At 44.8% G+C, this 24,717-nt stretch overlaps 2 protein-coding genes and 1 long non-coding RNA gene across 14 annotated transcripts in view; 1 reads left to right on the top strand and 2 right to left on the bottom strand.

Moving 5' to 3' along the window:
* LOC133243357 (fibrous sheath CABYR-binding protein-like) overlaps positions 1–24,717 on the bottom strand; it is a 188,245-nt gene that overhangs the window by 73,909 nt on the left and 89,619 nt on the right. The gene's annotated exons all lie outside the window — the stretch shown is intronic.
* Positions 1–24,717, top strand: part of LOC133243353 (fibrous sheath CABYR-binding protein-like) — a 277,781-nt gene that overhangs the window by 226,693 nt on the left and 26,371 nt on the right. The gene's annotated exons all lie outside the window — the stretch shown is intronic.
* On the bottom strand, positions 5,186–6,950 carry LOC133243348 (uncharacterized). Its single transcript, XR_009735043.1, has 2 exons — positions 5,936–6,950; positions 5,186–5,296 (listed from the first exon to the last, which is right to left on the bottom strand). It is a non-coding gene; the product is annotated as an uncharacterized LOC133243348 (long non-coding RNA).

The raw sequence follows: 24,717 nt of genomic DNA, 5'->3' as shown, positions 1-24,717 counted from the left end.
ACATGAGTTTGAGTAAGCTCCGGGAGGTGGTGATGCACAGGGAGGCCTGGCATGCTGTAGTCCATGGGGTCACAAAGAGTTGGACATGACTAAGCAACTGAACTGAACTGAACTGAACTGAAAGTCTATTGATCAAGTATCCAAGTACCTTACTAGCTCGCCATCAAGTGGCTAACATCTGAAAAAAGGGGCACCAGATCCAAGCCAAGATGACTTTTACTTTATTCATCACAGTGGGGAAGCAGTACACTGAGACATCACCTCCCAAACAGAATCTCTGGCCAATGGGTTGTCTCTCTAGTTTTACTCATCTCAGCTAAAATCTGTTCCCTGGCCTCAGAAGCCATGTAAGATAATGAAGGAATGTTGAGGCAGTGGTGATTTAAGGAGAGATTTGGTATGATATCTTTTTTCATTTGGGCCCAGTGACTGCAGGGAATGAAATGGGGTGGGGTGGTGAAGGAAATGAGATGATGAATTCATTGCCCCAGCCACCTCCCTGCCCCCAGGTAGCCGACTTCAATAGGTCTAACTGGTATTAATGCCTTTGTGTATAGGCTCACTATTAACACCACGTGTGTGGTATGAGAAACTTGGTGGGCAAAGCAGATAGCATGGCCAAATATTCATTTCTCAGAGTGGATGGAGGCAGAAGAGACAAAAGAATGTTGATCCGTGGGTTACTTGTGAGTCAGTTTCTAAAATCTCACTATTTCTTCACAAGGTGTGTGTGTGAATTCTTTTCTTTATCTGAGAATTGGCTTTCTAGGTGAAGAAATATCATTGTGGGAGACTCCTTGTGACATGTGAAAAGTGGTTGGGAGTGAATTGGGTTGAGGTCATTTTCCAAATGTTTCACACCAAGTGTTTGTTTAAGGGGACAGCAGTGGCCCTGAAGAACTGAACTAAGTGGTTGAAATGCAGGATGAGTTACTGAAATGTGAAGAGGCTCTTTCTGGGATGTGTGTTCATCCTAGCCTGTGGTCACAGGCAACTCACAGGATTTGAACTGTGTCTTTCTAATGTGTTTTGTTTCCTGCCCTTGAATGTGCTGGAGGCTGCAGTTCTGGTTACTAAAGTTCCGAAGTAAGTTCTCTGAGAAAAGTAGTTTCTAGAAACGAGCAGTACCTGGAAAGCTGCTCTAAAGTTTTAATATAGCCTGTGATGTGATTTTTGTTAGCTTCACCCAAGATATGAGTATTCAAAGAATATAGAGACGCACCTACTTCAGTATCTACCATTGGATTTTTCAAATGAACATACAGTAAGATTGGCCTGGTTTTCTTTCTTATTTCTTTCTTTATTGTGGCTGCACTGAGTCTTTGTTGCTGCACGAGGGCTTTCTCTAGCTGTGGAGAAGGAGCACTACTCTCTAGCGGTGGTGCACGGGCTTCTCATTGCAGAGACTGCTCTTGTTGCAGAGCATGAGGTCTAGGCTCGTGGCTCCAGTAGTTGGAGAAGGCAGGTTCAGGAGTTGTGACACACAGTCTTCGCTGCTCTGTGGCACGTGGAAACTGCTTGGACCAGGGACTGAACGCCTGCCCGTTTCATTGGCAGGTGGATTTTTTTTTAATCATTAATTTATTTTAATTGGAGAATAATTCTTGACAATATTCTGATGGGTTTTGCCATATATCAACATGAGTCAGCCACAGTTATACATGTGTCCCTCCATTCCTGAACTGGGGGTCCCACGTCCCTCCCCAGCCTATCCCTCTGGGTTGTCCCAGAGCACCGGCTTTGGGTGACCTGCTTCATGCAGGTCATGCATTGAACTTGCACTGGTTATCTATTTTACATATGGTAATGTATATGTTTCAATGCTATTCATTTGAATCATCCAACCCTCCCCTTCCCCCACTGAGTTGAAAAGTCTGTGGTATAAGTCTCTGTCTTCTTTGCTACCCTGCATGTAGAATCGTTGCTACCGCCTTTCTAAATTCCATTTAGATGCATTAATATAAGTATTTGTCTTTCTCTTTCTGACTTACTTCTGTCTGTATAACAGGCTCCAGGTTCATCCACCTCATTAGAACTGATTCAGGTGTGTTCCTTTTTAATAGCAGGGTAATATTCCATTATGTGTATTTATCACAACTTCCTTATCCATTCATCTGCTCATAGACATCTAGGGTGCTTCAATGTCCTAACTATTGTAAATAGTGCTGCAGTAAACATTGGGGTACATATGTCTCTTTCAAATCTGGTTTCCTTGGGGTGTATGCCCTGCAGTGGGTCGTATGGCAGTTCCATTCCCAGTTTTTTAAGGAATCTGCACACTCTTCTCCATAGTAGCTATACCAGTTTGCATTCCCACCAACCGTGGAATAATGTTCCCTTTTCTCCCCACCCTCTCCATCATTTATTGTTTGTAGACATTTTGATGATGGCCATTCTGACCTGTGTGAGATGATACCTCATTGTGGTTTTGATTTGCATTTTTCTAATAATCTGTGATACTGAACATCTTTTCATGTGTTTATTAGCCATCTGTATATCTTTGGAGAAATGTCTGTTTAGGTCACTTGCCTACTTTTTATTGGGTTGATCATTTTTTTGATATCGACCTCCATGAGCTTCTTGTATATTTTGGAGATTCATTCGTTGTCAGTTGTTTCATTTGCTATTTTCTGCTGTTCTGAGGGCTGTCTTTTCACCTTGCTTAGAGTATCCTTTGCTGTTTAAAAGCTTTTAAGTTTAATTAGGTCCCATTTTTTTTTGTTTGTTTTTATTTCCATTACTCTTGGAGGTGGATCGTAGAGGATTTTGCTGTGATTTATGTCACAGAGTGTTCTGCCTATGTTTCCCTCTTAAGAGTTTTATACTTTGTGGTCTTACATTTAGGTCTTTAATCCATTTTCAGTTTATTTTTGTGTATGATGTTGGAAGGTCTTCCAGTTTCATTCTTTTACACATAGGTGACCAGTTTTCCCAGCATCATGCGTTGAACAGACTGTGTTTTAGCTATTGCATATTTGTGCATCCTTTGTCAAAGATAAGGTGTTCATAGGTGCAGGGATTTATCAGTGAGATTTCTGTTTTGATCCATTGATCTATATTTCTCTTTGTGCCAGTACCATACCATCTTGATGACTGTGGCTTTGTAATATAGTCTGAGTCAGGAATGTTGATTCCTGCAGTTACACTCTTCTCTCTCAAGATTGCTTTGGGAATTCGGGGTCTTTGATGTTTCCATACAAACTGTGAAATTATTTCTTCTAGTTCTGTGAAAAATACCATTGGTAGTTCGGGGTTGTGAGGAATCTACAGATTGCTTTAGGTAGTAGAATCATTTTCACTATATTGATTCTTCAATCCAAGAACATGGTATATTTCTCCATCTATTTGTGTTATCTTTGATTTCTTTCAACAGTTTTTTTTTTTAAATATATAGTTTTCTGTATACAGGTGTTTTGTTTCTTTAGGTAAATTTAGTCCTAAGCAATTTATTATTTTTGTTGCAATGGTGAATGGGATTGTTTCCTTAATTTCTCTTTCTGATTTTTCATTGTTAGTGTATAGGAATGCAGGGGATTTCTGTATATCAATTTTATATGGGAGGTGGATTCTTAATCACTGGACAACCTGGGAAGTCCTGGACTGCTTGTTTTTGGGTGTGACGCTTTCTGAGCTCTGACACATGGCAAATTCTAGTGATCACCACCATGACCAAGAACAGGCCACGTCCATCACCCTGAAAATGCCCAGGGCTGCCACTTTCTGGTTTCTCCTTCCACACCTGAATTCCTGACAAAAGGATCTGTCTGCCTTCACTACATTTTGTCCTTTGCAATTTTCCAATTCCTTATGTATTCTGAATATAAGACCTTTCTCATACTTGTGATTCACAAACATCTTTCCCCTAATAACAAATAGCTTCCCTTTTCATTACAGGAGACATGAGTGATGAAATCTACTTTTCCTCCCCACCCTCAGAGCTCAATGTTGTGGACCCAGCAAATGCCCATGAGATTCTTCAGAAGTGAAAATGAATTCTGCTGTCTGTTCATCTGTCTCTCAGGTAGTCCCCAGAGCTATAGTTCTCATCTCTGATCCCCTACCTGAATGGGAAATATAATAGAACTGTCTAAGGACAGGTGCTGTATCTTTTGCTGTGTTTTTCCTCACACTAGTATTTCCGTTATCAACCAAGAAATGACCAGCAGTCTGTTCTCAATATAAATCTGGTCAAATATAAACTAAATGAAAAGTACCTGATTTGTTCCAGGTGCTTTACTTTATCATTGTGTTGTGTCATGATACTGATACAGTACATGAATTGTTTTCTGTGTGGCACCCTCCCTTTTCATTTAGCATCTTATTGTAATAACTATGTTATTATACATTTTAAAAAGTTTTGCAGGCTATTTTACATTCATTTGGGCTTCCCTGGAGGCTCAAATAGTAAAGAATCTGCCAGCAATGTGGGAGACCTCAGTGCAATCCCTGTGAGACCGAGGGTCAATCCCTGGGTCAGGAAGATCCGCTGGAGAAGGGAATGGCAACCAACTCCAATATTCTTGCCTGGAGAATCCCCATGGACAGAGGAGCCTGGTGGGCTACAGTCCAGGGGGTCTCAAAGAATCAGACAGGCCTGAGCGACTAACACTTTCACTTTACCCTCATTCCCATTATTTTATTTCATTCTTCTCTTGGGGATAGGAAAGGATCCTGCGAACCAGTGTGCAAACTACAATCTGACAGACTTGAGACCTGAACATAGGGACACTCTTTGAGGAACCCGGAGAACCTTGACAGCTTCTTCTGTGTGCCACAGTTCTCCAAGGCAAAAATGAAGGCAGTAGCACCACCTGCTTCCTGGGTGGTGTCCAGCATCAATTACCCAGCAGGATCTTAGCTTGGCACTTGTCCCTGTCATGTTATTATTGTAGGTGGCTCGGATGGTAAGGAGACAGCCTGCAATGCAGGAGGCCCAGGTTCAGTCCCTGGGTTGGAAAGATCTGCTGCAGAAGGAAATGGCAACCCACTCCAATATTCTTGAATGAAGAATCCCATGGGCAGAGGAGCCTGGCAGTCTACACAGTCCAAGGGGTCTTAAAGAATCTGACAGGACTGAACAACTTTCATTTCCACTTCATATAAACATTTTCAAGTCAAAACTCACTGTCATAATAAAGTTCTTTTTAAATACAGCATTTCCTCTAGAATCAGAAGACAAGAGAGATCAATATATCAGCTTATATTATTTTATTGTAATTTTAAGTGTCAATGGGTTTGTTCAAAGTTTCCACAAAGGGCTGTCTGAAGGGCTCAGATGCAGTTTGAAACAGCCAACCTGTGCAAACAGAGAAAAATATACAATACTTGTTGTGGCAAAAGGCTTCGTCGCCTTTTTTCAACGGCGAAGGGCGGGGGAGAAACAGAATGTCGATACGTGGAGCAACACTGCCACCTGCAGATCACAGAAATCAAAACCCCACAGGACCAGAAGAATATCCATCCATTCTGTTGGGTTTTCGCGGAGAGGACTGGACAGCTTGGATGCGAAAGTTGAGGGGGACGCCCTTGAGAACCAGAGAAAGGAAGGAACCCTCTCGAAGGAGCCCTGCAAGACCACCCATGGACCGCGGGCTCCTCTCCAGCGACCCGCGGAACCAAGGCTACACGGGTAGGAAGTCAGGGAATCCGAGAAATCCGGAGCTTGGTGAGCGGGGCTGCGCTCCGATTGGCTGGTTCTTGGCCTGCGCGCAGGAACCCAGTGAGCCCCGCGCCAGTCTCCTAGCCGGGGTCGGTTGGGAGTTTTCTCCTGGACTCTGTTTCAAAGTCTTCATTCACTGAGGAACCTGACCGGGTATGTCCGGCTCCTGTCGCCCACTGCCGAAGCCCCCAAAGTGCGGGACCGGTACAAGTCCCCTGTATTTCTCCTCCCGCCCACCCCAGGCCTGTGGAGGCGTTCCTCCCGTGGTACACTCACTGTTCTCTCAGCCCTCACTCTTCTGATCCGTCCTCATTGCCCACGAGGCTCACCCGGTCATCCCAGGGACTCTCCGTCCTCTTCGATGTTCCCCTCCTCCCCACCCGAGCATCCCCCTGCCCATGATCCCGCCCCGGGCATCAGGAAAGACCGCGCCCCTCATGGTGTCCTGTTTCTAGCCTTCCTCCCTCTCATCACCCTCAACATGATGTCCTGTCCTCCAGCTCCCTGGCTCTAGTGCCAGTGCACTGATACCAGAACGTCCTGGAAACCCCCACTTCACCTACCACACGTCCTTCAACACTACTCGCCTGGCCCCTCCTGGATCCACTGAGCCAGGGCTGGAATCTGTCCCTGGGAAACACACCTCTTGTTCTCCTTGCACCCTCCTGCCTACCCACGCCCTGCCTGTGTCTGAGCACCAGATCGTTGAGAAGCAAACTTTACAACTTTACAGAAGTGTTTTATCTTAAATCCGTGGCCAGAGTAGAACTGCTGTTTATTTTCACTCTCACCTACCTACACTACTACACTACACAGTAGTGACCTTCCTCCATCCTAATGACCACCAGCCCCACCTGGCAATAATTCCTGGAGAAGGAAGAAGCAATCCCGTGGGATTTCTCAAGTTTCCCAGTCCCAAACTCCGTGTTTCTGCCCTGGCAGTCAGCTGCCCCTCTGCACGTGTGCTCCTGACTACACCAGCCCCTCACCTCTGCTCGGGATCCCATGCCTTGCACCTTCCCAGGGACTTTGCACCTGCAGTTATCACTCCTCTGTCCTGAACCAGAACCTGTTCCCTCTTCATCGCAGAATTCCACAGCACAGGGGGAAACCCACCATCTTCCACCCTCTTCTGCAGCTCCTGGCACATTACCAGTTGCCCTTCAAAGCAAAACTGCTTCAAATTCTGCTGAGATATTGTCTCCTCAGCCCCCTTCCGTGGAGCTTTTGTCCCAGTCACTCCAGTGTAACTGGTCTCGTCATGGCCATAATTAATATACATACTTCCTGATCCCACAGACACTCTTCAGTGCGCAACTAAGCCAACATCTCAGACATGTTTGGCATATTTGACTCTTGTGTACTTTATCCCACTGTTTTTATATTTCAGGGGCATGGGGCTTATGTGACACCAAAGTATCCTAACTGATCTCCACAAAGTACACGTTCTATACTATGCCCCCTTTGACCTGGATATTGTATGGGAAGTCTTGGGTCAAATGAAAGACAAGCCAAAGGAAAGACCATCCCAAAGTCACAATGGGGAATGGCCCACAGAGGCAGGTGGCAGGCAGAGGCGAGAGAGCTCAGACAAGGGAGGTGTGACAAGAAATGGACACCAGGGACAGGAGGATTCCACCCTATTCGCACTTGGGACTCCAGGGGCACACTGTAAAATAGCCCAATAGTCCTTGGCAGAAGGGTGACTGCAGTTTAGGAATTTTGTTTTCTGGAGCTGATCTTGGTTCCTGCTGTGGTGCAGGTGAGATCCAAGGGAGGATTCTGCATCACTTTAGGGAGAAATGTGGAAAGGGACTGAATCCAGATGAAGCCTAAGCAGGCAATGGGCTAGGGGACCTTGCGGCCGAGGAGTGGACATCCCTGCCTGTTGATGGGCTGGACGATAATACCTAGATTCAGAGAGGTCTGCAGATGCCAGCAGGGTGGCTGAGGCTCAGTCAGCCAGGGAGCACTAGGTCCACAGCAAGAGGAGGGAGACAAAAATGCAAGTTTCACAACCCCCACCCATGGGCAGTACAGGTTAGCGTCAACAGCTGGAGCCAGGAGAGGACAGTCATTTTTCCCTCAGGGAACACTGAGGCCTCTGTGAAGAAACAAACCTATGCCGTGTTATAGACTCCCTCTCCCACATGACTGTGAGACTTGTAATTGACATATACCCCTGCTCCTTCGCTGAAAGAATTAGAGAGCATTTTCACCAGAATAGACTGAGCATTTGTATCTGTGGATATTCAGTTGGTTGCATGCAACCACACTTTCCAAGTCAGAAGCAACTTCAGTGGGGGTTTTCCCGTTACTAACCAGTATGAAGGGTGAACACTCATGAGGAAGATCAGATCATCCAGGGAGAAAAATTACATTAAAGTGTCTGTGGAGTCTAAGGAGCACACATTGAGACTGTGATCTCAGCAACCCACGTCCCCCACCACCACCCTGGCTCTTCCTGTGACCATGGGTCACAGAGGCAGAGTGGGGCCCAGAGGGAGAGGAAGGAGGCCTTCCTGGAACTCCACTGCTGCTTTGAAAATACCACACTCCCCCCTCAACATGAATACTCACCTGTGAAGGTCATTCCAATTCTCCACTCTGTCCTGACGATTCTTTTTGAACTGGCATCCTGGTCTCTTTGGTTTGGGGAATAGAAAATAGCATACCCTGCAAGCACACAGGCCTCTACTTCCAATACCCTGAGTCTTTGATTCGCTTCAAGCCATGCTTCTTGAAGATATAGACTCCAGGAACATCCTTATATGGTTACCTCTTGATTCCTCCTCTGAGTGCCCATCCACAGAACATCCCCTTGCTAACGTATCCCAAGAGCTCCATGGGCCAAACCATAGTACCCAGTGCTGTATTGGCCACAGACACATTCCGTCTTCAAAAACACTTTGCTTGGTCAGAGTCTGTGACAGCAGCCCATCCTGGCTTTCTTCCTCCCTCTTAGTTCATTACTTCTAAGATTCCTTGTCTGTCCATTTACTTTGATCCCCTCCTAATTCTTGGTTTTGTTTTCCTCTGGTTTCCAACCTCTGCCCTGTGCTCTGCCATTCGATACATGATCCTTGGGTGACCACATCACTCCCCAGAGGTTTTACCCATCTGACTTATTTTCACTAGTATCCCTCTATGCTGATGGCTTTTCCTATCACCAGGTCTACCTAAGATGTCTCAACTGGGCCCCACTTCCCCCACAGGCTGAGACATATGGGCCATCTGCACTCAGATGTCCCATAAGCACTGCAGACCTGCTGGTAGCCCCAGGCCAGTGTTCCCTGGGGTGTCTCATGGATGGGCACCGCCATCCACCCAGTCCCTTAAACCACAATCCAGGGCATGCTGCTCGGTGTGATCTTCACCGAGCCATGAATCCCCTGGAGCTGCTCTTGAAAAGGCTGGCCCAAGATCTTCCTGTTGCCACAGGTGGGGATCCGTTCCTCTCAGAGGCCCTGTTCCTACAGACACACTGAGAAGGTGTCCTGAGCACACGCCATGACCCTCTTGGATCTCTGGGAGAACGTGGCCACTGTAATACACCTGAGAGGTTGAAAGCCCTGTCTTTAATAGGATGGTGAGTAAGGACACAGCAGTGTAAGCCCGTCATTGGAGAACATGCCAAAGAATATCCAGAAGAGATCCCTAAAGAGAACGTTTCGAGAGGTGAGTCCTGATGGGTGTGCATCAAACAAGGGATTCCTTAACTGTATTTTTCCCAGTAAACATCCTGTTCTTATTTGGTCTTCATCTGAGCACGGGAGTTAATTTGATATCACAGGAAACAGTTTAAAACAGCAACTGAGCACAGACAGCAGATATGCTGACATCCCATCCTGCTACATTAACATCAGCAGTTACAATTCTCAGCCATCTTTAATCTTTGATGCACTATTCTGATCTGTTGAATGAAGTTATCTCCACAGTGTTTTAGAAATGTATTCAACTAACTAGGCACAAGGGATCCTGACAAGAACTAAAACATACTGAGTTTCACTAGCAATAGAAGGGTTTTAACTGTAAAACTTTGGGTTCAGGAACATGCAGCAGGGCAAGCACAAGGCCAGTTTTCAAACAAGTATTAATTTGGACAAGTCGTCCCTTTCCTCAGCCTAATAGCTGTCAAGCATAGCGGGTCATGATGAAAACCTGCTTTCACTGTAGACAGGAGTCACAAATTTTCGATCTTCGATTTCCTCCTGTAAGAATGGGTTCTGTTTCCACAGCTGCAAGCTCGGCTTTCATTAAGAGAACATTTTCAGATAATGTTCACTCCAGGGCCACATACCAGACTTACTACTTCAGACTCTCTGGGGCTGTCCTGCCAGCATCAGCTCTCCTAAAGCCTCTCCAGGGGAGATTTGACGCGCAGTTAAGATTGAGAAGCACAATCGCATGATGCTTCACCCATCCTGGTTTTAAATATAATCCTGAACTGAAGAGCCCTGTTTGCTACTAATGAAATTTAAAAAAATTTGTAATTACGTGTCTTCCCTTCTGAGTGGTATTTTGACATATTTATTCACAGCCATATTTAGAACATTTTCAATAATTCAGTGGTGTGTTATGCCCCCAAGTCACCTTCCTTACCAGACACTCAGGCAGATTGATCGAAGGGAATGCACCTCAGTCCTGGCCGCAGAAGGAGGATGGGTGGAGTTCCACTGTCTTGGTTACTGTTCTGCTGAGCATCCCTCCTGGGTTGCTGAGCTCAGGCAGGGGGCCTCACACCAGGCTACAGGTATTCCTGTGACCAGAGGTTGGAGCTAAGGGATGAGGTCCATTACCAGGGAAACGGAAGCTGGGAACACGTTATTTGAGAAGAATGGGAAAGCAACTAAGTAGAATTTCAGTTGCAGGGTGGGTTCTGGAAGCCTGTCCAGAGCCACTGACTTGTGGTCGCACAACAGGCGCCTGTGAGTAAACACAGAGACACACTAGATGTGTGTGCTCACTGGGGATTCCGTCCTGACGTGCACAGCCACTGTCTCTGGAGGGAGCATCTAGCACATGCGGAGGAGGCCGGACCCAGAACGTGGAAGGAGCAGGGGCACTCCTCGCTGTTACAAAAGCAATGGCATATCTTTCCCCCCATGTCTCACTTGGACATCTGCATTACCTTCCTAAACTGCTTCACTGAGGTATAGTTACACACCACAAATCACAGCCATTCAATGCATCCAGTGCAGTGTCTTTAGTAACGTCAAACATTAGTGCAACCACCACCACAGTGCACTTGTGGAACACTGCCAGCATCACAAAAAGCGTCCATATGCCCATCAGCAGTTGATCCCCAATAGGACCTGAACGCCCAGGCATCCTCTCATCTACTTTCTGTCTCTGTAGATTTGCCCTTTCTGGGCATTTCATATCAATGGACTCCTGCAGGAAGTGGCCTTTTGTGTCTGGGTTCTTTCACTGAGCATAATGCTTTGGAAGCTCACCCATGTAGCAGCAGAAAGCAGAAGTTCATCACTTTTCATCCACCTATGCTGTTCCACTGAATGGCTGCAGAATACTCTGTTTACCACTCTCCAGCTGACAGACTTTTAGGCTGCTCCTCTATTTGGAGAATACAGACAGTGCTGCTGTGAAAGACATGTAAGGACGAGTATTTGTGTGGACATGGGTTTCATTTCTTTCTTTCTTATTATTCCACAATTTCATTTCTTGTTTTGCCCCTTGCACAGACTAGACCCTTCAGTCCAAAGACATCAACTGAGTCACAGTATTATCCCACACCAGATGCTGTGCATTACAGGAGCTGATAGAGGACACAGCCGTTTATTTAGAGCCTTCCACCTGCCAGGTCATGGGCGCTAGGTGTTTTACATCTGTTATCCCCACTAGGTCTCCCAATAAACCTCACCAACAGGTAGAGTTATTGCCATTTTACAGATAAGGAATTTGAGGCTGAAGCAGAGAGTCTGGGCTGGTAGGGCCTGCACTGGAACCCAGCTTGAGTGTAAACTGTGAACTGTGGGATGGAGGGAGACGACATAGGGAGAGGAGTTTGGGCACAGGTCCCAGAGAGTTTCCATGCCATGGGGGAACAGGGAAACATCACACCCTTGTTATCAGTCCTGGGCATCCCCTTGCAATAGGAGGAGCCTGAATCCATCTGAGGACAAGATTACCAGGAAGAGAATGATGCACGCAACAGAGATGAAGTCTGTGAGCAGTTTCCAGGTGGGAGAGGTGTAACAGAAAAGCCAGCCTCCTGGTCAGGGTTCATCTAGCTGTGAGGGAAAAGCTCTAGGACTGTGACTGAGAAGAAAGGAGCCTCTAGGGCTGGACACAGATGTCTAATGTGACCTCGAAGTGCTTCGTGAAGCTTGAGGGTAAGGCCTGATCTGCAACCTGCCCCATGGCAGCTCAGTATTTGTTACAACAGGGAACATGCCAACACATTCCTACGAACCTCATTCAATACAAAACCCACCTGCTCAGTTCATGTCGTTATTAAGAATAATTCACCCATTTTCAGGTGAGGCTCATATGGCACAGTGGGCCAGTTTAATTTCTCAAGATGATGTGATAACAAGTGGCAGAACTAGGTGGAAAGGAAGGTTATCTGAATCAGAGCTAGTGTCCTTACTCACAATACCATATTGATTCCTCAAAAAAGGAAAAAAAAAAAGGTTGGGGGAAGGGTAAAACAAAGGAAAAAGAATAAAAGGAGACCCATGATGCTTACTGTATTGGGGTGTCCACCATGGACTGTGAGCGAAGAGAAAACTCCTCAAAGCGGTCTAATTAGAAAGGGAACTGACAATCACACAACATGAAGCCAGGAGACAGGGTGGTCTCTGGCACGGTGTACATGTACACGGAGAGCAGAGGGAGCACAAAGGAGGGCACGGGGAAGGTACGGAGTAGAAGAAGCTATGGAAGCAAGAGGAAGAGGGGAGAGCAGGGTGACAGAAAGCCTATGGACTTGCCCAAGGACACTGATCAGCAGGTTCAAACCGTCCATCCTGCCGATGGCAGCCTGCATGGAGGTTACACTTCTCACCTGTGAAATAAAGTAGCCTGGCTCTCTGAGCTGTATTCAACCAACAAGTATCCCCCCAGCACCTACCTGGTCATCTATGCCCTCAGCACAGTGCTGAAAGCAGCCATAGCCTAGGACAGACCTCAGTCTCAGGAGGTAAAAGAGTGTCCAAGATACAGAATAAAGAGGAAGCCAAGTGGGAAGAAACGGACATTAAACACTCCTGTCAGAGTGGGGAGAGATGACAGGATTCCTCTCACCTGCTTGAGGGAACCAAAATTAGAGCTGAGGATTTTCAGGGTTCACTCACTGACAATTCAGTTGAGAAATGGCTGCTATAATGATTATGCACTAGGAAGGGGAAAGGAGGGCGTTTCCCTCGTACAATAAGCTTCTGGACGATGTGGGGATAAAAAAACACAAACGGCCCTGGAGCAACAGAAACCTGAGTGCAGAGGTTTACTCCAGCCACTCGTTTCCTATGGGTTGTTTGCAACGAATTGACAGCATAACAGCAGCTGCACTGCTCTGTGTACCTCACTTTATCATCACTCATAAGATGGTAAACGTGTTCTGAGCCCCTGTGGTTAAAAGGTCCTCAAGGAGCTCATGGTGGGGTGGGCACGAAGCCAGTATGAAGACCATGGTGAAACAAGTGTGATGAGAGCCTTGACCACAGGAGCCAGTGGAGGCTGAGATCAGGGCCGTGAGGAATGGCTTTGCCTGGGGGTGGGGTAATATATAATATTATTGTCCCCATTTGCAGGCAAGGGAACTGAGGATCAGAGATGGTGACCATCCTACTCAAGGTCACACTGCTTGGTAGTGGTCCTAACCATCTTTCATGTACATCTGTTAAAATGTGAAGGTCTCTGCACCATTCATTACACCACTCTCTGTCTCTCTCAATGTTGTCACCTATTTTCATTCACAATCACCACCTTATACATTCCCTTGGCTCTAAGTCTTTGTTTATTATATAAATAATCTGCTGAGCAAAGTATAGATTTCCCATTAGCACATCCAGTGTGTCTACTGTATAAAAAATATTTCCTTGCAGGGCACATTGTACTCACCCAAACTGATGGTTTTCACTGAGCTTGTACTGCACCCATATGCAGGGTAAAGCCAATGGATCACTGGGATCTGTAGTTTTACTTATCTATTTCACACAGTCTCAAGCATAATTTTAAATGTAGCCAATATTCAAGTAAAAACAGTAGAACCATTGCTTTCCTAAAATGAGCAGTCACGAAAGATTTCATTGAATATTAATAGGTTCTAGTCTGGAAACTAAACCCCTTTCATCGGGAGTTGTGGAAATTCTTTTCCTTAAGTTAAGGAAACCCTTTCTCTTTATACATTTTCTCTGTTTCTGGTACCTTGAGAGACTTAAGCAAAGCAAGCTACTTCATTTTACTGCTGTGGACAAAAGAAACATGTGAAGCAAGCCTAACACACAGGCACAGACATATGTAATACACCCAATACAGGTAGGTCAAATATAAGGCAATGGTATCGGAAATACAAGGGTGTCCATGGTGGCTCAATGATAAAGAATTCACCTGCTAATGCAGGAGACTGCGGTTTGATCCCTGGGTCATGAAGATCCCCTGAAAAAGGAAATGGCAACCCACTCCAGTATTCTGGCCTGGGAAATCCCATGGACAGAAAAGCCTGGTGGGTACAGTCCATGGGGTCACAAATAATGGGACATGACTTAGGGACTAATGAACAATTGAAATATAAATGGAAACCCTTACCTAATCATGTATCCAAATTTCTGACCACAGCACAGGTCTACTGTCCAGGATCAGCTGTACTCCAGGAATCCAGACAACAAAAGATACCTTCCTTTTAAAATTAGTATACACCACTGCTGGGCGATTCAGGAGATAAAAGTTTTCAAAAGCATTGCACACCAAGGCAGGACTCAAGGAGCCTATTAAAAGTATGTACTTATTCCGATGTCACATCAGGGCCTAACTCACACACTCTTGAGAAAGAACACCTGCGATGATTTCAATATGGGAAATGCATCTCCCCTGAAAATACTTCATTATATTGTCTCATTTTGTGAAGTGGGGCATGAGGTGGGGAGGGAGGTGATGCCAAGGAAAGAACCTACTTCTGAACCTGGTGAACACTGATTTGAGTCCAATTATTCCAGATCGACCAATGTCCATAGGAAGATTCAGTATCGGCTTAAGAGTGTCAATCTCCATCGAGAGAAAGAGAAATAAGTCATATACAGACTGTGCAACCTCCATCTGATCCTGAAGAGGTGGGGGTGTTTGTGGAAAACAACAGTTCTGAGAGAGCTGGGATCCCACTTGACTGAAGAGGATTGTGGTCCTGCGGCACTAACACACACCTGGTCCGTCCTAGAGCGATAGATGTCTCCCTCTGTCTGAGTGTCTGAGCCTCTCTCTCTCTCTCTCGCTCTCACGCGTTCTTTCTCAGGATCAGGTTCTCACTAGCGGAATGCCAATGCAGTGCTTCCCATCCTCAGGCCAGTCGAGGAGCCTGGAGTGGTGGGTCGGCCTCCCATCCTCAGTGTGTGTGGAAGAGAAGGGTAAAGACCACCGAGAAGAGGAGTCGTCCAGGGTCCTGTAGCGGCTACCTGCCCTTCACAGGGGAGGAGTCTGTGGGCCTGGCTTTGACAGCACAAAGATGAGACATTTACCCCTCCCCTCCTCATAGAAGGGCCTTCCTGAGTATTCCCTTGGTTGTGGTGGATTGAGAGGGAGCCCAGAGTGGTCTGAAGAAAAGTAAGTTGTCCCCAGGGACCGTGGCAGTAGGGCGGGGGTGATTCGGAGGTGAGAAGGTTAGTGCTGGGCCCTCTCGACTGTGTGCCCCAAGGGCCTCTCCCAGCAGCTTGGAGGCTAGGAGGGAACGATCACATCCGGGGTCACAAGAAGAGTTGTCGAGTACTAGAGATGCCCTCACAGATGACACCTGGTGATGGTCAGCTCTTGGGGTTGGAGGTCGGGGGCTTCTCCCTGATTGTCTGGTAATTTCTGTTGTCATCTGTCTATGTGAGGAGCAGCTGGTGTTACTTGAAATTTTTTTAATTAATTGATTTTAATTGGAGGCTAATTACTTTACAGTATTGTGGTAGGTTTTGCCATATATTCATATGAATCAGCTATGGGTGTACATGTGTCCCTCATCCCGAACCCTCTCCTACCTCCCTCCCATCCCATCCCTCTGGGTTGTCCCAGTTTGCTGGCTTTGAGTGCCCTGTTTCATGCATGAAACTTGGACTGGTCATCTATTTCACATATGGTAATATAAATGTTTCAATGCTGTTCCTTAAGATCATCCCACCCTTGCCTTCTCCACAGAGCCCAAAAGCCTGTTCTTTATCTGTGTGTCTTTTGGTGTCTCGCATATAGGGTTGTCATTACCATTTTTAAAAATTCCATGTATGTAGGTTAATATACTGTATTGGTGTTTTTCTCTCTGACTTACTTCACTCTGTATAAAAGGCTCCAGTTTCATTTACCTAATTAGAACTGATTCAAATGTATTCTTTTTAATAGCTGATTAATACTCCATTGTGTATATGTAACACAGCTTTCTTATCCATTCATCTGCCGATGGACATCTAGGTTGCTTCCATGTTCTAGCTATTATAAACAGTGCTGCGATGAACACTGGGGTACACGTGTCTCTTTCAATTCTGGTTTCCTCAGTGTGTATGCCCAGCAGTGGGATTGTTGGGTCATATGACAGTTTTATTTCCAGTTTTTTAAGGAATCTCCACACTGTTCTCCATAGTGGCTGTACTAGTTTGCATTCCCACCAACAGTGTAAGAAGGTTCCCTTTACTCCACACACTCTCCAGCATTTATTGTTTGTAGCCTTTCTGATAGTAGCCATTCTGACCAGCATGAGATGATACCTCCTTGTGGTTTTGATTTGCATTTCTCTGATAATGAGTGATGTTGAGCATCTTTTCATGTGTTTGTTAGGTATCTGTATGTCTTCTTTGGACAAATATCCATTAAGTTCTTTGGCACATTTTTTTGATTGGGTCATTTATTGTTTTGTTATTGAGCTGCATGAGCTGTTTGTATATTTTTGAGATTAATTCTTTGTGATTTTTTTCCTACCAATTGATACCAGTAAGACACTGGGAAAGAGTAAAAGCAAAATAATAAAGACACTGACTTTATTCTACCAATTGCAATTGGGAAAGCACCACAGACCTGAAGATCCGACTGTCAGCAAGGTGGTTTTGCATTGTACTTCATTCCACAGAGACTTCATTGTATTTCATTCAAAAAGACACATGTACTTTTTGTACCGTTCATTGCAGCACCATTTATAATACCTAAGACATATAAGCAACCTAGATGTCCACCCACAGATGAATGGATGAAGAAGCTGGGTACATACGTGAGCAGAATACTACTCAGCCATAGAAAGGAACACTTTTGAGTCAGTTCTAATGAGGTGAATGTACCTAGAGCCTATTATACAGAGTGAAGTAAGAAAGAGAATAACAAAAATCATATATTAACGCATATATATGAGATCTAAAACAACGATACTGATAAGCCTATTTGCAAGGCAACAATAGAGACACAGACGTACAGAACAGACTTGGGGACTCAGCGGAGGAAGAACTGGGAAGAATAACACAAAATTGTAAAGCAACTATCCTAATAATTTATGACAGTTTTGCATCTTCTTTTCCCATTGGGGTTCCTTGTATTTCTATTTCTTCTCTCTTCCATTGCTAGGACTTTCAAAATTACGTTGAATAAAAGTGGCAAATGTGGTTTACCTTGTCTTGTTCCTCTTTTTAGAGGAAATGCCTTCATTTTTTTCCCCATTGAGAATGTTTGCTGTGAATTTGTCATATATGTCCGTTAGTAGGTTGAGGTATGTTCCCTGCATAACCACATTCTGGAGAGTTTTTATCATAAATGGGTGTTGAGTTTTGTCAAAAACTTTTTCTGCGTCTATTAAGATGAGTATATGGTTTTTATTCTTCAATGTCTTAATGTAGTGTGTCCATTGAATGATTTGTGTATATTGAAGAGCCCTTGCTTTCCTGGGATAAATCTCAGTTTATCAGGGTGTATGATCCTATCAATATGTCGCAGTATTTGGTTCAGATCAGATCAGATCAGTCGCTCAGTCGTGTCCGACTCTTTGCGACCCCATGAATCCCAGCACGCCGGGCCTCCCTGTCCATCACCAACTCCTGGAGTTCACTCAGACTCACGTCCATCGAGTCAGTGATGCCATCCAGCCATCTCATCCTCTGTCGTCCCCTTCTCCTCCTGCCCCCAATCCCTCCCAGCATCAGAGTCTTTTCCAATGAGTCAACTCTTCGCATGAGGTGGCCAAAGTACTGGAGTTTCAGCTTTAGCATCATTCCTTCCAAAGAACACCCAGGGCTGATCTCCTTCAGAATGGACTGGTTGGATCTCCTTGCAGTCCAAGGGACTCTCAAGAGTCTTCTCCAACACCAGAGTTCAAAAGCATCAATTCTTCGGCGCTCAGCCTTCTTCACAGTCCAACTCTCACATCCATACATGACCACAGGAAAAACCATAGCCTTGACTAGACGGACCTTTGTTGGCAAAGTAATGTCTCTGCTTTTCAATATGCTATCTAGGTTGGTCATAACTTTCCTTCCAAGGAGTAAGTGTCTTTTAATTTCATGGCTGCAGTCACCATCTGCAGTGATTTTGGAGCCCAGAAAAATAAAGTCTGACACTGTTTCCACTGTTTCCCCATCTATTTCCCATGAAGTGATGGGACCGGATGCCATGATCTTCGTTTTCTGAATGTTGAGCTTTAAGCCAACTTTTTCACTCTCCACTCTCACCTTCATCAAGAGGCTTTTTAGTTCCTCTTCACTTTCTGCCATAAGGGTGGTGTCATCTGCATATCTGAGGTTATTGATATTTCTCCCGGCAATCTTGATTCCAGCTTGTGTTTCTTCCAGTCCAGCATTTCTCATGATGTACTCTGCATATAAGTTAAATAAACAGGGTGACAATATACAGACTTGACGTACTCCTTTTCCTATTTTGAACCAGTCTGTTGTTCCATGTCCAGTTCTAACTGTTGCTTCCTGACCTGCGTACAAATTTCTCAAGAGGCAGGTCAGGTGGTCTGGTATTCCCATCTGTTTCAGAATTTTCCACAGTTTAGTGTGATCCACACAGTCAAAGGCTTTGGCATAGTCAATAAAGCAGAAATAGATGCTTTTCTGGAACTCTCTTGCTTTTTCCATGATCCAGTGGATGTTGGCAATTTGATCTCTGGTTCCTCTTCCTTTTCTAAAACCAGCTTGAACATCAGGAAGTTCACGGTTCATGTATTGCTGAAGCCTGGCTTGGAGAATTTTGAGCATTACTTTACTAGCGTGTGAGATGAGTGCAATTGTGCGGTTAGCTAGTATTTTATTGAGTTTTTTTTTGCCTCCACGTTCATCAGTGAAATTAGCCTGTAATTTGTTGTTGTCGTTTTTGTTGTACTTTTGTCCTGTTTATGCATCAGGGTGATGGTGGCTTCATAAAAAGAGTGTGTGACTGTTTTTTTCTTCTGCAGTTTTTTGGAATAATTTCAGAAGTAAAAGTGATCTCTAAACAATAGAATTCTCCTGTGATGGTACCTATTCATGCACTTTTGTTTGTTGGGAGTTTTTTTTTTTTTCCCACAAATAAATAACACAGATATTTATTAGAGAATTATCTAGTTTACTTTCAATATACTAACATTAAAAGAAAAGAGAAATAGAAAGAGCAGATCCACCAAATTGGGTTTTGACCAATATCCAGATTTAAAGTCATGTGTTATGGCACATCTGGGGAACCAATTTGGAAAGGGTCCCAGGCAGAATGTCCTCTCCGTGTGTGAGACTTCAAAGATTGCAGTTCTGGGATCCCACTTACAATCCCAGGAAGGGTGCAAACTGATACCTTCATCAATCTGTGATCAAATTTCAAGACTAGTTTTATGTTAATGCTGTTTGTTTTGTCTTGTAAAAAACTCAGAATGTTGCTAAGCCTGGGACTTGGTTGGCCAGGCCCCCTCCAGGGTCTCAACAATCTCAAGATTTCTCTGTTGGAAGACTTTAAATCACAGTTTTAATCTCAGTACTTGTGATTAGTCTGTCCTTTTTTTACCTATTTACTCCTAATTCAGGCTCGGGAGAGTGTAGCTTTCTATGAACGTGTCCATCTCTTCCAGGTTGTCCATTTTATTAGCATATAGTTCCTTGTAGTAGTCTCTTATGATCCTTTGTATTTCAGTGGTGTCCACTGTAGCTTCTGTTTCATTTCTGATTTTATTGATTTGAGTCCTCTCCCTTCATTTCTTGATGACTCTAGCTAATGTTTTATCAATTTTGTTTATCTTTTCAAAGAACCAGCTTTTAGTTCCACTGATATTTTTCCTATCGTTTCTTTGTCTCTATTTTATTTATTTCTGCTCTGAGTTTTATGATTTCTTTTCTTCAAGTAAACAGGGGTGTTGCTTGTTCTTCTTCCTCTAGCTACGTTAGGTGTAAGGTTGTTTATTTGAGATTTTCTTGTTTCCTGAGGTAAGATTTTCTTTCTATAAACTTCCCTCTTAGAACTGCTTTTGCTGTATCCCATAAGTTTTGGATTGTCATGTTTTCATTTTCATTTGTCTCTAGGTATTTTTTCATTTCCTCTTTGACTTTTTCAAGGATCCATTGGTTTTTTAGTAGCATATTGTTTATCCTCCCCACGTTTGTATTCTTTTTATAGTTTTTTCTTATAGTTTATTTCTAATCCCACAGCATTGTGATCGGAAAAGACTCTTGATATAAGTTCAATTTTCTTAAATTTATGTGGCTTGATTTGTGACTCAAGATATGATCTATCCTGAAGAATGTTCTATGTGCACATGAGAAGTGTATTCTGCTGCTTTTGGATGGAATGGCCTAGAAATAGCAATTAAGTACATCTGGTGTAATGTGTCATTTAGGGGCTGTGCTTCCTTCTTGATTTTCTGTCTGGATGAGCTCTTCATGGATGAAAGTGGAGTGTTAAAGTCCCCCACTATTACTGAGCTGCTGATGTTTTCTCCTTTTATGGCTGTTTGTATATTGAGGTGCTCCTATGTTGGATGCATATTTATTTACAATTGTGTCTTCTTCTTGGAATAATCCATTGATCATTATGTGGTGTCCTTGAATCTTGCAACAATCTTTAAAGTCTATTTTGTCTGATGTGAGTATTGCTGCTCCAGGTTTCTTTAGAGTTCCATTTGCATTGAATATCTTTTTCCATCCCTTCACTTTCAGTCTGTATGTGTACCTAGATTTGAAATGGGTCTCTTGTAGACGGTATTACGTGTGCTGGGCTGTGCTTTGTCGCTCAGTCGTGTCTGCCTCTTTGCGACCCCATGGATTGTACCCACACCAGGCTCCTCTGTCTATGGGGATTCTCCAGGTAAGAATATTGAAGTGGCTTGCCATGCCATCCTCCAGGTGACCTTCCCAACCCAGGGTATCGAATCCAGGTCTCCGGCATTGCAGGCAGATTCTTCACTGACTGAGCCACCAGGGAAGCCCAGGGAGCCACCAGTAGAAACCCATTACTACTGTAATGGGTGGCCTATCCCATCTCCAGGGGATCGTCCCAATGCAGAAATCAAACTGGGGTCTCATGCATTGTAGGCAGATCCTTTACCAGCTGAGCTACTAGGGAAGCCCAGACAGTAATTTACACGGGTCTTCATCTTTTTTTAATCCGTTATCTTTTTCTTTTTCTTTAGGATGCAGCATTTCATCCATTTACATTTAAGCTAATTACTGACATTTATGTTCTTATTGACATTTTAAAAATTGTTTTGGGGTTGTTCTAAAGGTGTTTATTCTAAACTTCCTTTTGTGATTTGATGACTATCTTTAGTGTTGTGTTTGGATCCCCTTGTCTTTTTTGTGTCTATATCTATTGTAGATGTTTGGTTATCATGTGTTTTTTGTTGTAGCTGTCTATACACACACACCACATACACATGTATATCAGATATACATATATATATATATATATATATATATATATATATATATATATAATCTCTTCCAAGGTGGTTCAGTGCTAAAGAATCCCCCTGCCAATGCAGGAGATACAGAAGATTTTGGTTTGATTCCTGGGCTGGGAAGATGCCCTGGAGGAGGAGATGGAAACCACTCCAGTATTCTTGCTTGGAAAAATTTCATGGACAAAGGGGCCTGGAGAGCTATAGGCCATGGAGTTGCAAACAGTCACACATGCCTGAGTAAAAGAGTATATATACTTGTTTAACTTTACTGGTCTCTTAATTTCAGTATCCTGCATTTGTACTTCCATTCTCTCATAACTGCTGGTTTTGATATCATATTTGTTTGTGGATGATTTACGATATTTATCATCTGTTTGTCTTTATTGGTGAGCTTTCCCATTCATAATTTTCTTGTTTCTAGTCCTGGCCTTTTTGTTTCTGCCGAGAGATGTTACCTTAGTCTTTGTTGTAAAGCTGGTGTGGTACTGTTGAATTCTCTGAGCCTTTGCCTGTATTTTGATTTCTCTGTTGAATCTGAAAGAAGATTCTTGCTTGGTAGAGTATTTTTGGTTGTAGGTTTTTCCCTTTCATCACTTTAAATATATCATGCCATAACCTTCTGGCCTGCAGAGTTTCTGCTGAGAAATCAGCTGATAATCTTATGGGGATTCCCTCTGACGTTATTTGCTACTTTTCTCTTGACCTGCTTAATATTTTCTCTTTGTTGTTAATTTTTCAGTTTGCTTAATACATGTCTCAGCATTTCCTCAGCACTGGGAACCAGCCAACCGGCTCAAACACAGGAAAAAAAAAAAAATCCGTCGCTGATTACCACAAAAAGCTTTGCGACCTTTTTTTCAAACAGGAAGGGCGGGGGAGAAATGGCCAAGCAGCTCCGCGGAGCAACACTGCCCCCTGCAGACCACAGAAACCAAACTGCCAGCAAGCCCGGAAGAAAATCGATCCTTCCCGCTCGGTTTTCGGGCAGAGGACTTATGGGGGATGCCCCTGAGGACCAGAGAAAGAAATGGAACCTCTGGAAGGGGCCCAGGCCAACCACCCCTGGACCGCGCGATTTCCCCTCGACCCGCCCATAGAACCACAGCGAGGGATAAGAAGTCAGGACGTCCAGGAAGATCCGGAGTTGATGAGGGCTGGTTCTGGGTCTGCCCCGGGGAGCAGTGAGGTCAGTGCCAGTCTCCCAGCCTGTGTGCGCTGGGAGATTTCTCCCCGAAACTGCTTGGAACTCTCCACTGAGGGACTTGATCCGTGATGTCCGGGTCCTGTCCAACCTGGCCCCAACAAGATGGTTATTTTGGGTCACTACCCTGCCCTCTTTTCTGTCCGTCGACTCTGGATTAAAGTCCCTTCCTGACTCACCTTGCAGTGAGCTGAGCAACTTGTACTCCGTAACAGCAGATTACTTCCAGGTGCTCTGCATTATAAATGTGTTATCATGTCATAATCTTGATAGAGTGGATGAGTCGTTTTCTATGTAGTTTCCCTCCCTGCCCCCTTTCATTTAGTATCTCATTGTAATAAATATGTTATTGTTGGTGTTCAGTCCGTCGGTCGTGTCCGACTCTTTGCGACCCCATGGACTGCATGCAGCACGTCAGGAGGCTTCCCTGTCCTTCACCATCTCCCGGAGCTTGCTCAGACTCATGTCCATTGAGTCAGTGATGCCATCCAACCATCTTGTCCTCTATCATCCCCTTCTCCTCCTGCAGTCTTTCACAGCATTGCAGGCTGTCTTACCCTCGATCCCAGTGAGCATTTTATTTCACTCTTCCACTGGGGAGGGGAATGTATCCTGCAGACCAGTGTGCAAGCTACAATCTGACAGCCTTGAGACCTGAACATAGGGACACTCTCTGAGGAACCCTGAGAACCTGGAGAGCTGACTCTTCCTCTGTGTGCCGCAGGTCTCAAAGGCATAAAATGAGGGCAGTAATAGCATCTGCTTCTTGGGTGGTGTCCAGCATCAATTACCCAGCAGGATATTAGTTTGGTGCTTGTCCCTGTCACGTTATTATTGTAGGTGCCTCAGATGGTAAGGAGTCAGCCTGCAGTGCAGGATAACCAGATTCAATCGCTAGGTTGGGAAGATCCTCTGGAGAAGGAAGTGGCAACCCACTCCATTATTCTTGCCTGGAGAATCTCATGGGCAGAGGAGCCTGGCAGGCTACAGTCCAAGGGGTCTTAAAGAATCAGGCACGTCTGAGCCACTTTCACTTCCACTTCACGTAATGATTTTCAAGTTAAAACTCACTGTCATAATAAAGTTCTCCTTAAACATACAGGAATTCCTCAACGATCCGAAGCAAGACAAGGGTAACCAGTCCCTCCACTATCATTCACTATGTCAGCTTATATTATTTTATTGTAATTTTCAGTGTCAAAGGGTCCGGTGAAAATTCTCACAACGAGCTCTCTGAAGGGCTCAGATGTAGTTTGGATCAGCCAACCGGCACAAGCAGAGGAAAACCAAACCAAACCAGCCGCTTATTGTGGCAAAATGCTTCTTCTCATTTTATTAAAGCGCAAGAGCGGAGGAAAAACCAGCCCGGCGACACTGTGGAGCAACACTGCCACCTGCAGACCACAGAAACCAAAACGCCGCAAGCCCGGAAGAAAATTCATCGTTTCTGCTGGGTTTTCGCGCAGAGGACTGAACAGCGTGGATGGCAAAGTTAAGAGGGATGACCGAAAAGACTAGAGAAAGGAAGGGAATCTCTCGAAGGGGTCCGATCAAACTACCCCTGGACAGCGAGCCGTCCGCGGAACCATCGCAACACGGGCAGGAAGTCAGGGTGTCCGGGAAGATCCGGAGCTTGGTGGGCGGGGCTGCACTCCGATTGGCTGGCTCTGGGCCTGCGCGCAGCAACCCAGTGAGGCCCGTGCCAGTCTCCTGGCCCTGGTTGGCTCCGCGTTTTCTCAGGGACCGTGTTTCGAACTCTCCACTGAAGAACCTGGCCTGTGACGTCCGGGTCCTGTCGCCCACTGCCGA

Source organism: Bos javanicus, chromosome X (assembly GCF_032452875.1).
Source record: "Bos javanicus breed banteng chromosome X, ARS-OSU_banteng_1.0, whole genome shotgun sequence".
In the NCBI taxonomy this organism is placed as follows: Eukaryota; Metazoa; Chordata; class Mammalia; order Artiodactyla; family Bovidae; genus Bos; species Bos javanicus.
This window is presented reverse-complemented; position numbering and strand designations above follow the sequence as displayed.